Here is a 16,291-nt window from a genome sequence, read left to right as displayed (position 1 = left end):
GAGCCGACCGTAAGGACATGTCACGTCATTTAAAAAGTTGTCAGCTGAAGTATCATTCTCACTATGGTGGTATGTGAAGATCATTTTGCAGATCTGGACATGGCCTACATATTCGATAATAACCTAGGAGTATTCGGGAGGAGGAACCCGCCTTGCAATGTCGAAGACAAGACTACGTGCCGGACTCCTCATCATTGAAGCCAGTTTCAGGGGCTACTGAGGGAGTCCTGGATTAGGGGGTATCCGGACAGCCGGACTATATACATCGTTCGGACTATTGAAGCGTGAAGATACAAGACTCAAGACTTCGGCCCGTGTCCGGATGGGACTCTCCTTTGCATGGAAGACAAGCTTGGAGATCCAGATATTATATTGCCTTCCTTGTAACTGACTCCATCTAAACCCTAGCCCTCTCCGGTGTCTATATAAATCGGAGAGGATGGTCCTTAGAAGGCCGATCATAATTACAATCATACCATCGTAGGCTAGCTCTTAGGGTTTAGCCTCTATGATCTCGAGGTAGATCTACTCTTGTACTACTCATATCTTCAATATTAATGTCAGGACCCCGACTCAATGCCACATCGGTCTAGCATGTAACACATCATATCACTTTGCGGCCTCACGCACAGTATTCCCATGGGTGTCGCCTTACCTTTGCCCGGGACCGTTTGCGCCTTTTGGCACACGTATATGATAGTGTCGCTAGCATCCATATGATAAGGAGCCCGGGCTGACATGGCTAGTCGTAAACCCAAAGTGGCACAACCTTACAGGGACAGGCATCCATGACCCAGCATCGAACGTGTCGGTCATCAGCGAGTGAATCCAGGCTGTAGCACTGGGCTAGCAGGACTCCGGTGAACCGGGCTGTAGCGGGCTAACAGGACTCCGGTATTCATCGCGTGACATTTCCCCGAGGGGACAGACACAGGAACAAAGAAGGACACATGCCGGCCAGCCTAAGTGTTCCGGAGCAGTAGCAAGCTACCATGGCTCGGTGGAAACACTAGGAGACATTTCCCGGTAAGAGAGGCTACTAAGGATAAACAACTAGATAGTCAGATCCCACACATACCAAGCATTTCAATAGCATACACACAATATGCTCGATATGTGCAAATACCACATGGCATCACAACATGACTCTACGACTCAAGTATTTATTCATTAGGCTCCGAGGAGCGAGATATTACAAACATGGGTCTCACGACCCAACATTCAGAGCATACAAGTCAAAGCACAAGCGGAAGCTAACATGTCTGAGTATAGACATATACTGATGAAAATGGCTTAGAAGCCCGACTATCTACCAGATCTTGCCGAGGGCACAAGATCGTAGCTGAGGTATCAAGCTAAACGCTGAAGTCCACGCGGAACTACTAGTGAGACGGAAGTCTCTGCAAAAACATAAAATAGGCAAACGTGAGTACAAATGTACCCAGCAAGACTTACATCAGAACTAACTACATATGCATCATTATCAACAAAGGGGATGGTGGAGTTTAACTGCAGCAAGCCAGCTTTGACTTGGTGGCTATCCTGAACTATGAATGCAAGTAACTCTGTTGAGGTGGCGCACATGAGTCCACATATTCACCATATCAATACACCACTATGGATCCGCTCCCGTCTCCCTACGAGAACGCCATCCATAGCACTCACGCTTATCTTGCGTATTTTAGACACTACTAGAAAAAACCCTACTAATGGCGCACCTAATATGGCCATTAATGGCGCATCTGTGGTGCGCCACTAACAGCACGCCATTAGTAATTTTTACTAATGGCGCACCAGTGGTGCGCCATTAGTATCTGGATCGTGATTTTTTGCCCATTTTTTGCTCGTTTTTTTTGCTTGTTTCTTGGCACGACAATATTCTCAAATTTTGTTCCTGTTTTTGGATCTTGTTGCCATGGTCTTTTGCCGGAGAGGAGTTCGCCGGAGAGGAGGAGGAGGAGCTCACCGGAGAGGAGGGAGGAGGAGCTCACCGGAGAGGAGGGAGGAGGAGCTCACCGGAGAGGAGGGGATTTTTTGCCTCACCGGAGAGGAGGGGATTTTTTGCCTCACCGGAGAGGAGGGAGGAGGGAGAGGAGGGAGGAGGAGCTCACCGGAGAGGAGGGAGGAGAAGCTCACCGGAGAGGAGGGAGAAGAAACCATGAGGGGAGGGGAGGGGAGGGGAGGGGAGGGGAGGGAGGAGGGAGGAGGGAGGAGGAGGTCGCCGGAGAGGACGGAGAAGAAACCATGAGGGGAGGGGAGGGGAGGGGAGGGGAGGGGAGGGGAGGGGAGGAGGGAGGAGGGAGGAGGAGGTTGCCGGAGAGAAGGAGGAGGTCACCGAAGAGGAGAAGTATGGTGGAGGAGAGAAGGGAAGATGAAATGAAGAGAGGAGGAGAGGACCAGCCATATATACGGCATACTAATGGCGCACCGCGGGCAGGTGCGCCATTAGTAATTTTTTTTATTTTTTTTATTTATTTTGAATTTTGAAGGCGGGAAGATACTAATGGCGCACCATGGTCAGGTGCGCCATTAGTAATTTTTTTTTTATTTTTTGACTTATTTTGAATTTTGAAGGCGGGAAGATAGTAATGGCGCACCATAGGCAGGTGCGCCATTAGTAAGTTTGAATTTTTTTTGATTTTTTTTGCTTCTCTAGATCTTAAAAGCCCCGTATCTTTTTTTCTGTTAGGTTTTTGAGGATTTTGGAAATGTTTAACGGGGTTCCCCCGGTTAAATTTGGATGTAACTTTTCGAGTAGATGATTTTTCATATAAAAAACTTCTTCATCCGAGTTAGTATGCATAAGTTATGCCCATCTTTACAAATTCTCGCGAGATTTTGCAAATGAAGTCAAAATTCATATTTGCAAATTTTCCCAACAACTAGGCCACATATCACATGGGAAACTTATTTTCTTTTATTTTTTTGACATTTTTATCTTTTTGTTTTATTTTTTTTAAAACTAAAAAGGCGATCCACGGGGGGGGGGGGGGGGGGGGGGGGGGGGGGGGGGTTTGTGCATTCGGTGGAAGTGGTGGCCAAGGTTACTAATGGCGCACCGTGGGTGTGGTGCGCCATTACTAGTTTAACTAGTAATGGCGCACCACACCCACGGTGCGCCATTAGTATGTTTGGACAGGCGCACTAGTTCCAAAAAAAAAATTGGTACTAATGGCGCACCGTAGGCAGGGTGCGCCATTAGTAGTTTCAACACTAATGGCGCATCAGAAGGTGGTGCGCCATTAGTATATACTAATGGCGCACCACATGTCTGGTGCGCCATTAGTGTCATTTCCATCTATAGCCCTTTTCCTAGTAGTGAGAGTATCCACTTTCACTTGTCTATGAACTGTACAGGCAACCCAGAAGTCCTTTTCCGCAGACACGGCTATTCGAATAGATGATGTTAACCCTGCAGGGGTGTACTTCTTCACACACGCTCTCACCACTTACCGCCGTTTACACGACATGTATTCGGCAACCTTCAAGAGGAAGCCCAACATGGGTGTCGGCCACGGCCTACCTAAACACTCAAGTCTCTAGTCCAGGTTTATCGCCTATTCGGGTTCCATCCGCGAGGAGATCCGGCCGGAGTTTCGCTCACAGCCCCAAACAATGTGTGCAGGGTTCCCGAGACACCAAACGGGCGCCCGGTACACCGTGCCACGTGCCTACCGCATCACAGCCCACCCCTCCGGTCGCTGCCCGCGGCCTCCAGCATACTACAAACACCAGAAACTACTTGCAACTCCTGGACAGCGGACAAGGGTGATTAAGAAGCCGAGAGGGTCCATTGGTTTCGGGCCCAATGGGTGGTAGTATCTGTTTCATGGATCACAAACACAGAACTCAGTTCCTGAGGACGGCTGCAATGAGACAACCCACCATGTACTCCTACATGGCCTCTCATCGCTACCTTTACCAAATCGTGTTCACACACTTAGCTCACACATGGTAGGACATGTTCACACACCTCTGATTCATTCCCGATGAATCAGACCTGACTCAACTGTAAGCAATAGCAGCATGACAAACAAGCATGAATGAGTAGGCACAACAGGGCTCAAACAACTCCTACTCATGCTAGTGGTTTTCATCTATTTACTATGGAATGATAGGTCATGCAAAGGATAAAGGGGTTCAGTTACCGCAACAAGTAACAGTTGAATCATTGTTGTCCTAATGCAGTAAAAGAGAGCAGGAGCGAGAGAGTGTGATTGTATCTGAATGAACAAGGGGGTTTTGCTTGCCTAGCACTTCTGAAGATAGCATTGAGTCTTCATCAGTGTCAACAATCACAACGTCGGAACATCGTCTACCAAGAGGGGACAGATACCGGCAACAGAGAAGAAATACAATCAATGCAATGCACAATATGATGCATGCTCATGACATGGCAATATGCTGTGATTTGAGCTAATGCATCTAGCTATGATTTAAATGAAGTTGGTTTGAACCAAGAGTTCAAATTCAAACTCCATATGTGCTCATTTAAATGTCAATTATGCAAATTGCCATGTACAGCAACCCTAGGTTGTTCAAACATGCATGTAAATGCCATAAACAGATTCCTTGAATTTTTCTGATAATTTTTCATATATAATTTATTTCCATTGGAGTTATAGATAATTTCCTATGAATTTTAGAAGTTTATACTAATTTCTGGAATTTTCTGATTAATATTAAATCCAGAAAATGTATTACTGCATCAGCATTGCGTCACTATGACGTCAGCGGTCAACTGCGGCGGTCCAGGTCAAACCCTGACCTATGGGTCCCGCGTGTTAGTGTAATTAGCCTAACTAGTTTTTAGTTAGCACTAAACGAGTTTAATTAGAGGACGGGCCCCACCTGTCATGGTATCAGGTGGGAGTCAACCTGGGCCCACACGGGGTCAACCAGGGTCAAACGGGGTCAACTCACCGGCGTTTAGCCACTGATGACGACCAGACGCGGCGGGGCAGCGCGGGATTCACGCTCCAGCGACCAAAAGTATGGCGGAGGCTATCTACGTGATGCGGGCGCTCCCCCGCATCGAGTGGTGGTGGTGGTTGGACCGGGGGTAGCCGGAAACGTCACCGGCATCGAGGTTTGCGGTGGCCGTGGTTCGGGCGTGCTCGAGAACGGCGATGTCGTGCGCCATACGGTGAGCTGGCGGCGGTGTTGGCTTCTTGCGAGGCTGCTGGCCACCTAGACGTGCTCACGCGCGAGTTTAGCTAGCTCTAGCTACGGCAGCGACAGAAACGGCGGCGACCGGCTCTCGGCTCCGGTGGAAAACGTGGTTAGAGGACGAGTTAGACGCGGGGAGGAGGGGCAAACGACGACGGAGCTCACAGAGGTCTCGCGGAGAAGCCCAGCGTGGTCGGGGAAGCGTCGGAGGCGGCGAATCGACGGGCGGCGATCGCTGGGGCAGAGGACGATGATGAGCTCGATGGCAACATTCCTGGTCGTCCGGCGCCGTGTGACTTGGTGAAGAGGAAGAGGTCGTCGCGGCGGAGCTCTCGGACACGTCAGAGGGGCGAGGGGAAGGCGGTGGTTGCGGCAGCAACAAGCGGCGGCGACGGTGGTGCTCGGGTTCAGCGAGAGAGAGGAAACTGAGCGAAGAAGGGCCTCGGGGATGAGTGAGAGGGGTCGGGGGGGGGGGGGGTGCGTGTCGACGTCCAGGGCGTCCAGAGCGACGTCGGGGAGGCGGCGCAAGTAGGAGGTGGCTCGGGCATGTGCCGGCGCGCGGCGGCCACGCGCCTCTCATCCTTCTGGCGAGAGGTTGGTGGTGACTGGCACGGCCAGTGGGCCAGGCCAGCTTTGCCTAGTTGGGCTGCAGGTAAGGCCGGTAAGCCTTTTCCTTTTCTTGTTTTTCTTTTTCTGTTTTGTTTTCTTTGTTCTGATTTAGTTTAGGAACTAAATCATTTTATATAATTCTGGAAATTATTTTGGGGTTTAACTGAATTATTTCAGGGCCCCACAAATAACTTCAGAATATTTGGACCATTTAAAAAATATATATATATATATATATCATTTAAACAACTCCAATTCAAATACTTTTGTGTTAATTCAAAAATCCGAAGATGACCTAGAAATATGTTCATCATTTTTGGGAGAGGTTTCCACCTTAACCAGAAATCATGAACTTTTCTTAGGGACATTTTGGGTTTGTTGAAAAAGATTTTAATCAAGCCTAGATGGATTGATTTAGTGCTAGGGTTTAAACAATCCCCATTTCAGGTTTAAAAGAAATTTAGACATGATGCATGGATGCAATGTAAAGACAAGCAAGGCCTGAGTTGGGGCTGTGACAACTCACCCCCACTAAACAAGAACCTCGTCCCGAGATTCAAGCATAGGGTAAGATGAAAGGCGAGCGCAAACTAACAGAATCTTCACGATCCAAGTTGCACTTCAAATGAACGTTGATTTGATCACCATCATTGTCTCGACGTCTTGCTCTAAGAACTCAAGTCAACATGACAAAGAGAGGAGAAGGAGACTCCAGAAGGATCGATCTTCTTGAAGATCGAACAACTTAGGATCAACTCAGGGAGTGAGACATGGAGACATCTCTCAAGCTGAGACACGGAGCATAAAACTAGAGTGATGGTTTAAGACAGATGACGAACGTTCACTAGGTAGACAACAATTCCACACTTAAGAAGGTGGTGAGCTGTTGTCGACGTAGCGAGGAGTTGGGTTGCCATGATACCATAACAGGGCACCTTAGGGAAGGTGTCTCGTAAAAATATCCCCTCAAGTGGCAAAAAGAATTACGTTTGATTCAGAGATCATTGAAACTCTTTATACCAGCTTAAGGCAAATCACAATCGATCATTTGGAGGGGATCGGTAGAATAACATACTCGGACTAGAATGGATGATGTGGATTACCTTGTTGAAAACAACACAAGGGACGACTTTAGTACTTGGGGAAAAGCTCAACAGTAGAGAGTGAATCCACTGTTTGAAAAGTTATAACATAACCGAGGGAACTGAGAGTAACCCTAGTTGGTGCCGATGACAACACCTAGCGCTTGTGCGTGCTCTCAAGAACTTGAGCATTTCCATATTCATCAAGGTTTTACCAATATCCGTGTCAAGGATCCTAGCAACACAATTTACTACCATGATGAATGGTGATGGACGATGCCGATGCAAAAGGAGATAACACTTTCTCAGATTTCACCTTAGCGAGGCCAAGGAAACAAAATGTGGATGATCGACCGAGAGACATTTAGCACTCCGCTTCTAATGTTCTCCTTGATGTTCTAGGTACCACGATTATGCTTAAAAGCATCAACATGGCCATCAAGTAAAGGTCGGACTTTGGAATATAAAGGATCCATACGGAGCAACTTCTATAATAAGTCATTCGAAATCCTTATGGGGACGTGGCCAACTTCTCCAATCAAGATACTACAATATTAGGTCTCCCGGCGGGGTGTGTTGGCCACGACATTCACTTTACCGGTTATCGCGAGACCAATATTATATTTCTTGGGAAATGTTCCAACCATCATATCTGCCTGAGATTCAGATCTGGCTGGTGTCAGAATATTCTAGACTCATCGAGTCTAGGAAGAAAAATGAAAGTTTGCAACACAAATCGACGAGATGACGTTGCGGGATTCTCGGGAAATGAACTACGATAGCAAGCTCCAAAACATGAGCTGGTTCTGCTACAAACATGTGAACACGTTGTCCAAGACAAGCACGATCACATGGTAGTCTTGCAATAAAACACTGCTGAGTTCAGGTGGGGAACCATCATCGCGGTTAACGAAGTCCTTTCATAAGTCATATGATTAGCTCTTATGAAGAAACTTCTTTTCCTTGAACAAATCAGTTAGTGGCTTGGTGTGTTAGGGAATACATATGGAATGAAGGTTGCGAGCCTGTCAAACCAGAGCATACTTCGCACGTGCATGACTGACTTGGGATGGTACCAGGGGAATAAAAACAATCTTTCTCGAACTCACGGCGGCAACTTGCACCAAATGCACGTGAATCAGAGAAAGTCACTTCTTTCATCCAACATATTCTTCATGGATGGGACATGAAGATAATGCTTATAAAAGTTTCCAACACTAGGTTGATTTTCAACATGAGTCATGGGGGAGACAATATGCTGCTGATGGGCTCAACAACAACTCATCGGAATTTCCATATCACTGGACTTCCGCCATCATGTGAACACGGTGATAGTATTGGTCAGACCAAAAGATGTAATGGTGTATGCTCGAGGGATCAACCACGAGTAAGACAACATTACGAACATCATTGGTTCTGATTTGATTTGATGTTAGCCCACACTCAAATCAAAGTTTTAGCAAGACAATAGCTCCAACAACTGGTCACGAGGATCAATCGATGAAGATACCATCTTTCTTCTACACACACATAAAAACATCCCTTTGGGATGAGCTAAGTCAGACAAGCTTTTATCTTCTAACTCTCCAAGTTGTTGTTTAGCTTAACCAACTACCTCAGGGGTATCCAACACAGATTCTTGGAGAAGGGCGATTTATAAGAAAACCCATTTAATCACAAACTCAACATAGTGGTCAGGTGACAACGAGGTAATACTTCCGAGAAGATCTTTGGAAAATCACGAACCACCGATATGTTACTAAGCTCGAGAATGACCTTGCTTTTCAGGGCAAGATGATATGATCAAAGAAGCGAGGGATTGACACTATCCTAACTCATTGATCGAAAAGTGCACCGGGAATAAGGACTAGGTAGCACTATCAACCTTAGGATGATGATTTGATAACCAACACGCTAAGAATGAGAATATTGTCCATTAACTGCCAAGCAACGAGGTTGCTAGGAGTATCGATTTCACACATCATAGTTTGCTTGTCGGCATTCCGGTTACAACAACACGGGACTGAGGAATGAATAATGATGGAGAGAGTATCACTGTATCAAGAGTTCATAGGATGGTGTGCAATTTCAATGATATTCCTGATATGGAGATGGTAATACTCCAAGGTAAAGCAGAACAAAAGCTGGATTAGCAATTTGATCTGCGGAGCACAACTTCTTTGACCCAATCCTGGATATGGATCAGGTTCTGGAGTTTGTTTCTCCTAGTCATTCCAGACTAGAATAGCTTGACGGACCACAAGAATAATAGGCATCGGTAACATGAATGCGCAACTAGTCCTGACTATCACTTGATAGACGGAGGTCAGGATACAAGTAAAGAGGGACAACTCAAAAGAACATACGATTTTCTGAGTTGTGGGCGCATAGGTTGGTATGTCGAACAAGCTCAACATTTCTTCCACATAACCCATGCAGAAAGGTAGAACTGGCAGAGTGACAATATAGCATGGAGAACTCATCGAGAGCACTCCCGTTGTGATCCTTTAATCCAACAAACTTCTGCCATAAGTGGTTCATAGTATTTGGAAGAAGGAAATACCATGGACCTCAAGGACTATCACAAAGGTTACTAATATCCTAAAGGAACTAGCAAACAATATCAACATGAGGTAAGAAGGGTGAATCTCGGGTTCAAGAACCCGGGAATGGAATACCTACTAACTAATAACATCACGGGATGCTTTCGAGAATGATGGCCAGATTCATCACAAGGGGAACACAAAATATGTCTAAATTACTAGGTGATACTCCAGACACCTGGGGTCATAATAATAATTCCAACATATATGTCGAGGCAATAGAATACCTCAACTCAGCGATTAGTGTGATTAACCTGGCCCAAAGGAACATAAAACCCAGAGGGAAAGGATTTGCAAGTGCATCAGATTGTTTAGAAACCTGGGATGACTCAGACAGCATAACGGCTGTAAATGCTCCAAAGGATTTAAGACATCCTACAAAATGGTGGCTTAGCCACTCAGAAGTACAATATCAAGGTTTCGAGATCAACAGTTAACATACGGAAGTAGTAGGAACTGAAACGAGGCTTAAGTCCAACAATTCTATAGGTCTACGGATTAGTAACATGTGATCCTGATAGAAAGAAGAGAAGGCCTAGTTCCTTAACCCCGTTGGAAAAATATGATGACTCAGATCAGAAGGGCATAAGGTAAAGGAGTAAAAAGAGCCTTACGTTCCATCTCACAATCAATTCCCTTATATAACTAAAGAATTTCTAGACTCAACTTCGACAAGCTTGGCTTGGTAATCCTACAGGCAGTCAGGCTCTGATACCAAAGCTGTCAGGACCCCGACTCAATGCCACATTGGTCTAGCATGTAACACATCATATCACTTTGCGGCCTCACGCACGGTATTCCCACGGGTGTCGCCTTACCTTTGCCCGGGACCGTTTGCGCCTTTTGGCACACATATATGATAGTGTCGCTAGCATCCATATGATAAGGAGCCCGGGCTGACATGGCTAGTCGTAAACCCAAAGTGGCACAACCTTACAGGGACAGGCATCCATGACCCAACATCAAACGTGTCGGTCATCAGCGAGTGAATCCAGGCTGTAGCACTGGGCTAGCAGGACTCCGGTGAACCGGGCTGTAGCGGGCTAGCAGGACTCCGGTATTCATCGCGTGACATTTCCCCGAGGGGACAGACACAGTAACGAAGAAGGACACATGCCGGCCAACCTAAGTGTTCCGGAGCAGTAGCAAGCTACCATGGCTCAGTGGAAACACTAGGAGACATTTCCCGGTAAGAGAGGATACTAAGGATAAACAACTAGATAGTCAGATCCCACACATACCAAGCATTTCAATAACATACACACAATATGCTCGATATGTGCAAATACCACATGGCATCACAACATGACTCTACGACTCAAGTATTTATTCATTAGGCTCCGAGGAGCGAGATATTACAAACATGGGTCTCACGACCCAATATTCAGAGCATACAAGTCAAAGCACAAGCGGAAGCTAACATGTCTGAGTACAGACATCTACAAATGAAAAAGGCTTAGAAGCCCGACTATCTACCAGATCCTGCAGAGGGCACAAGATCGTAGCTGAGGTATGAAGCTAAACGTCGAAGTCCACGCGGAACTACTAGTGAGACGAAAGTCTCTGCAAAAACAGAAAATAGGCAAACGTGAGTACAAATGTACCCAGCAAGACTTACATCAGAACTAACTACATATGCATCATTATCAACAAAGGGGATGGTGGAGTTTAACTGCACCAAGCCAGCTTTGACTCGGTGGCTATCCTGAACTACGACTGCAAGTAACTCTGTTGAGGTGGCGCAAACGAGTCCACATATTCACAATATCAATACACCACTATGGATCCGCTCCCGTCTCCCTACGAGAACGCCATCCATAGCACTCACTCTTATGTTGCGTATTTTAGAGTATCCACTTTCACTTGTCTATGAACTGTACATGCAACCCAGAAGTCCTTTTCCGCGGACACGGCTATTCGAATAGATGATGTTAACCCTGCAGGGGTGTACTTCTTCACACACGCTCTCACCACTTACCGCCGTTTACACGACATGTACTCGGCAACCTTGAAGCGGAAGCCCAATGTGGGTGTCGTCCACGGCCTACCTAAACACTCAAGTCTCTAGTCCAGGTTTATCGCCTATTCGGGTTCCATCCGCGAGGAGATCCGGCCGGAGTTTCCCTCATAGCCCCAAACTATGTGTGCAGGGTTCCCGAGACACCAAACGGGCGCCCGGTACACCGTGCCACGTGCCTACCGCATCACAGACCACCCCTCCGGTCAGCACTGCCCACGGCCTCCAGCATACTACAAACACCAGAAACTACTTGCAACTCCTGGACAGAGGACAAGGGTGATTAAGAAGCCGAGAGGGTCCGTTGGTTTCGGGCCCAATGCGTGGTAGTATCTGTTTCATGGATCACAAATACAGAACTCAGTTCCTGAGGACGGCTGCAATGAGACAACCCACCATGTACTCCTACATGGCCTCTCACCGCTACCTTTACCAAATCGTGTTCACACACTTAGCTCACACATGGTAGGACATGTTCACACACCTCTGATTCATTCCCGATGAATCAGACCTGACTCAACTCTAAGCAATAGCAGCATGACAAACAAGCATGAATGAGTAGGCACAACAGGGCTCAAACAACTCCTACTCATGCTAGTGGGTTTCATCTATTTCCTGTGGAATGACAGGTCATGCAAAGGATAAAGGGGTTCAGCTACCGCAGCAAGTAACAGTTGAATCGTTGTTGTCCTAATGCAGTAAAAGAGAGCAGGAGCGAGAGAGTGGGATAGTATCGGAATGAACAAGGGGGTTTTGCTTGCCTGGCACTTCTGAAGATAACATTGAGTCTTCATCAGTGTCAATGATCACAACGTCGGAACATCGTCTACCGAGAGGGGACAGATACCGGCAACAGAGAAGAAATACAATCAATGCAATGGACAATATGATGCATGCTCATGACATGGCAATATGCTGTGATTTGAGCTAATGCATCTAGCTATGATTTAAATGAAGTTGGTTTGAACCAAGGGTTCAAATTCCAACTCCATATGTGCTCATTTAAATGTCAATTATGCAAATTGCCATGTACAACAACCCTAGGTTGTTCAAACATGCATGTAAATGCCATAAACAGATTCCTTGAATTTTCTGATAATTTTTCATATATAATTTATTTCCATTGGAGTTATAGATAATTTCCTATGAATTTTAGAAGTTTATACTAATTTCTGGAATTTTCTGATTAGTAATAAATCCAGAAAATGTATTACTGCGTCAGCATTGCATCACTATGACGTCAGTGGTCAACTACGGCGGTCCAGGTCAAACCCTGACCTGTGGGTCCCGCGTGTCAGTGTAATTAGCCTAACTAGTTTTTAGTTAGCACTAAACCAGTTTCATTAGAGGACGGGCCCCACCTGTCATGGAATCAGGGGGGAGTCAACCTAGGCCCACACGGGGTCAACCAGGGTCAAACGGGGTCAACTCGCCGGTGTTTAGCCGCCGGCGATGACCAGACACGGCGGGGCAGCGCGGGATTCACGCTCCGGCGACCAAAAGTATGGCAGAGGCTATCTACGTGATGCGGGGAGTGGTGGTGGTGGTTGGCTTGCTGCGAGGAAATGCCCACGTCTACGTGGATGATGTGGTAGTGAAGACGGAAAAGCGGGGAACGTTGTTGGAAGACCTCCAAGAAACCTTTGAGAATCTACGCCGATTCCAGATCAATCTCAATCCGGAGAAATGCGTCTTCGGAGTACCAGCTGGCCAGCTCCTTGGCTTCCTGGTCTCTGAACGCGGCATAGAGTGCAACCCTGTAAAGATCAAAGCCATCGAGAGGATGGCAGTCCCCCGCCGACTGCTAGATGTGCAGAAGTTCACCGGCTGCTTGGCGTCGATCAGCCGATTCATCAGTCGACTGGGCGAGAAGGCTCTCCCTTTGTACCAACTGATGAAGAAGACCACCTTCTTCGAGTGGAACCACAAGGCGGATGAAGCATTTCTCGAGTTGAAGAAGATGTTGACTACTCCCCCTGTGCTGGCGGCTCCGACTCCCAAAGAGCCTATGCTCCTATACATTGCCGCCACAAGCTGGGTAGTCAGCACAGTTGTCGTAGTCGAGCGCAAGAAGTTGAAGCCTTACTTTCAAGAACATCCAATCACTATGGTTTGCACCGCTCCACTGGCCAAGATCATCGGAAGCCGTGATGCTTCAAGCCGAGTAGCCAAGTGGGCCATAGATTTGGCTCCCTACACCATCTACTACCAGCCCCGCACCGCCATCAAGTCACAAGCACTGGCCGACTTCCTTGTCGACTGGGCCGAGACCCAGTACCTGCCGCCAGCACCTGACTCCACCCATTGGCGAATGCATTTCGATGGCTCCAAGATGCGCACCGGCCTGGGAGCCGGCGTCGTCCTCACCTCCCCCAAAGGCGACAAGCTCTCGTACACACTGCAGATCCACTTTGCCGCCTCCAACAACGTTGCCGAATACGAGGCGCTCGTTCACGGGCTCCGGCTTGCCAAAGAACTTGGCATCCGCGGGATCCTGTGCTATGGTGACCCCGATTTGGTGGTCCAGCAGTCATCTGGCGACTGGGACGCCAAAGACGCAAACATGGCGAGCTACCGCTTCCTGGTGCAGCAACTCAGCGGATATTTCGAGGGGTGTGAATTCCTTCACATTCCAAGAAATGACAATGACCAAGCGGACGCCCTGGCACGAGTCGGCTCCACCCGTCAAGCAATACTATCCGGCGTCGCCCTTCAACACCTCCTCAAGCCGTTTGTCAAGCCATCGCCAGAATCAGACTCCATTTTTGTGCCAGCTCCCCCTGAAGAAGTCGGATCCAACTCAAGAGCACCAGCAGACAGCTCCAAAAATACCGCAGTCAAAGCTAGCCCGGGGACTTTAGAACCCGGCCCGGGGACTGTGACAGTCATCCTGAAGACTCTAGAACTCGGCCCGAGGACTGCTCCAGTCGGCCCGGGGACTTCATCGACCCAGCAAGTGGCCGCGGATCCCAGCCCGCCGCCTCCCAGCCCAGCCACCCTTGTCCAAGTCGCAATAGTGGCAATCGAAGAAGTAGCAGCACCCTCATGGGCCCAGCCCATCCTCAAGTTCCTAGTAAACAGAGAGTTGCCAGCTGATGAAATCCTGGCTCGGCAAGTGCAACGCCGAGCGGCAGCCTATACCATAGTCAATAGAGAGCTGGTCAGGCGTAGTGTCACTGGTGTCTACCAACGTTGTGTCGAGGTAGAACAAGGCCAAGCAATTCTCAGAGACATCCATGAAGGTGGGTGTGGCCATCATGCGACTTCAAAGGCACTCGTCGCCAAAGCCTTCCGACATGGATTCTTCTGGCCGACTGCCCTGGAAGAGGCCAAAGAATTAGTCCAAAACTGCAAAGGGTGCCAGATATTCCATTCCAAGACGCTCCAGCCGGCTTCGGCGCTCAAGACCATTCCCATCGCCTGGCCCTTTGCGGTTTGGGCCCTGGACATGGTGGGACCATTCAAGACGGCACGAGGCGGCCTAACTCACCTACTTGTCGCAGTGGACAAGTTCACCAAGTGGATAGAAGCAAAACCCATCATGAAATTGTATGGTCCGACTGCAGTAACCTTCATCGCCGACATTACGAGTCGGTATGGCATACCACATAGCATCACCACCGACAATGGCACAAATTTTGCCAAAGGAGCCTTGGCCCGTTTCTGCTCTACACAGGGCATCCGACTGGACTTAGCGTCCGTCGCCCATCCACAGTCAAACAGCCAGGTAGAGTGAGCAAACGGCCTCATCCTATCCGGCATCAAGCCCCGCCTGGTTGAACCACTGGAGCGCTCGGCCGGCTGTTGGCTCGAGGAGCTGCCAGCCATCCTCTGGAGTCTGCGCACGACTCCAAACAAGTCAACCAGCTTCACGCCTTTCTTCCTCATCTACGGTGCTGAAGCCGTCATCCCGATGGACATAGAATTCGACTCCTCGTGAGTCACCATGTACACCAAGGAGGAAGCAGAAGAAGCACGTCAAGACGGCGTCGATGTGCTGGAAGAGGGCCAGCTGTTGGCACTCAGTCGGTCTGGCATCTACCAGCAGAGCCTGTGCCGATACTACAACAAGAAGGTCAAGCCAAGATCTTTCCAAGAGGGCGACCTTCTGCTCCGACTGATCTAGCGGACAGCCGGCCAGTACAAGCTGTCGGCACCTTGGGAAGGCCCCTTTATTGTCAGCAAGGTGTTGGGCAACGACTCCTACTACCTGATCGATGCTCAGAAACCCCGAGCTCGGAAGAGAGACGACTCTTGCAAAGAATCGGAACGACCATGGAACGCAAACCTCCTCCGAAGGTTTTACAGTTGATTCAGTATGTATCACACTACCCCTTTGTATTAAACTACCGAGACTTCGGACCCCCGAGAAGAGCTCGGGGACTGCCCCTTTTGATTATCTGTATGATAAGAATTATGCCTTCAAGTATGCTACTTCTTGCTATGCCGCTTAGTGTTGGGTTCGAATAGTCGGCCCAGGGATTCACCGTCTGGCGCTATGAAATGTTTCCTGAAGTCGGACAAGTAGTGTGCGGCGCCTAAGCTGTCTCCTGCTAGAAGCCGCAGCTCGCAGAGCGACTGTTTGGTAAGCAGGAGCAAGGATGAATGGGCGTCCACATGAAAAATGGCTAAGGACCCAAAACATCAACATAGCTTAAGCCGGTTTCCAGCCCCCCATTCTTACAAGCCGACTCACGAGTATTCGGCTTACTGCTTTCTATCCAACTTGTTAAATAAACTCCAAAAAAAGGCAAGTACTTTCTTTCCCCAAAGTAGCCAGGCATTTGGCCCAGCGGCAGTCCGCAGAGCGG

The sequence above is a fragment of the Triticum aestivum genome, chromosome 2B, assembly GCF_018294505.1.
Source record: "Triticum aestivum cultivar Chinese Spring chromosome 2B, IWGSC CS RefSeq v2.1, whole genome shotgun sequence".
In the NCBI taxonomy this organism is placed as follows: domain Eukaryota; kingdom Viridiplantae; phylum Streptophyta; class Magnoliopsida; order Poales; family Poaceae; genus Triticum; species Triticum aestivum.
The sequence above is the reverse complement of the archived record's forward strand: the minus strand, read 5'-3'. Positions refer to the sequence as shown.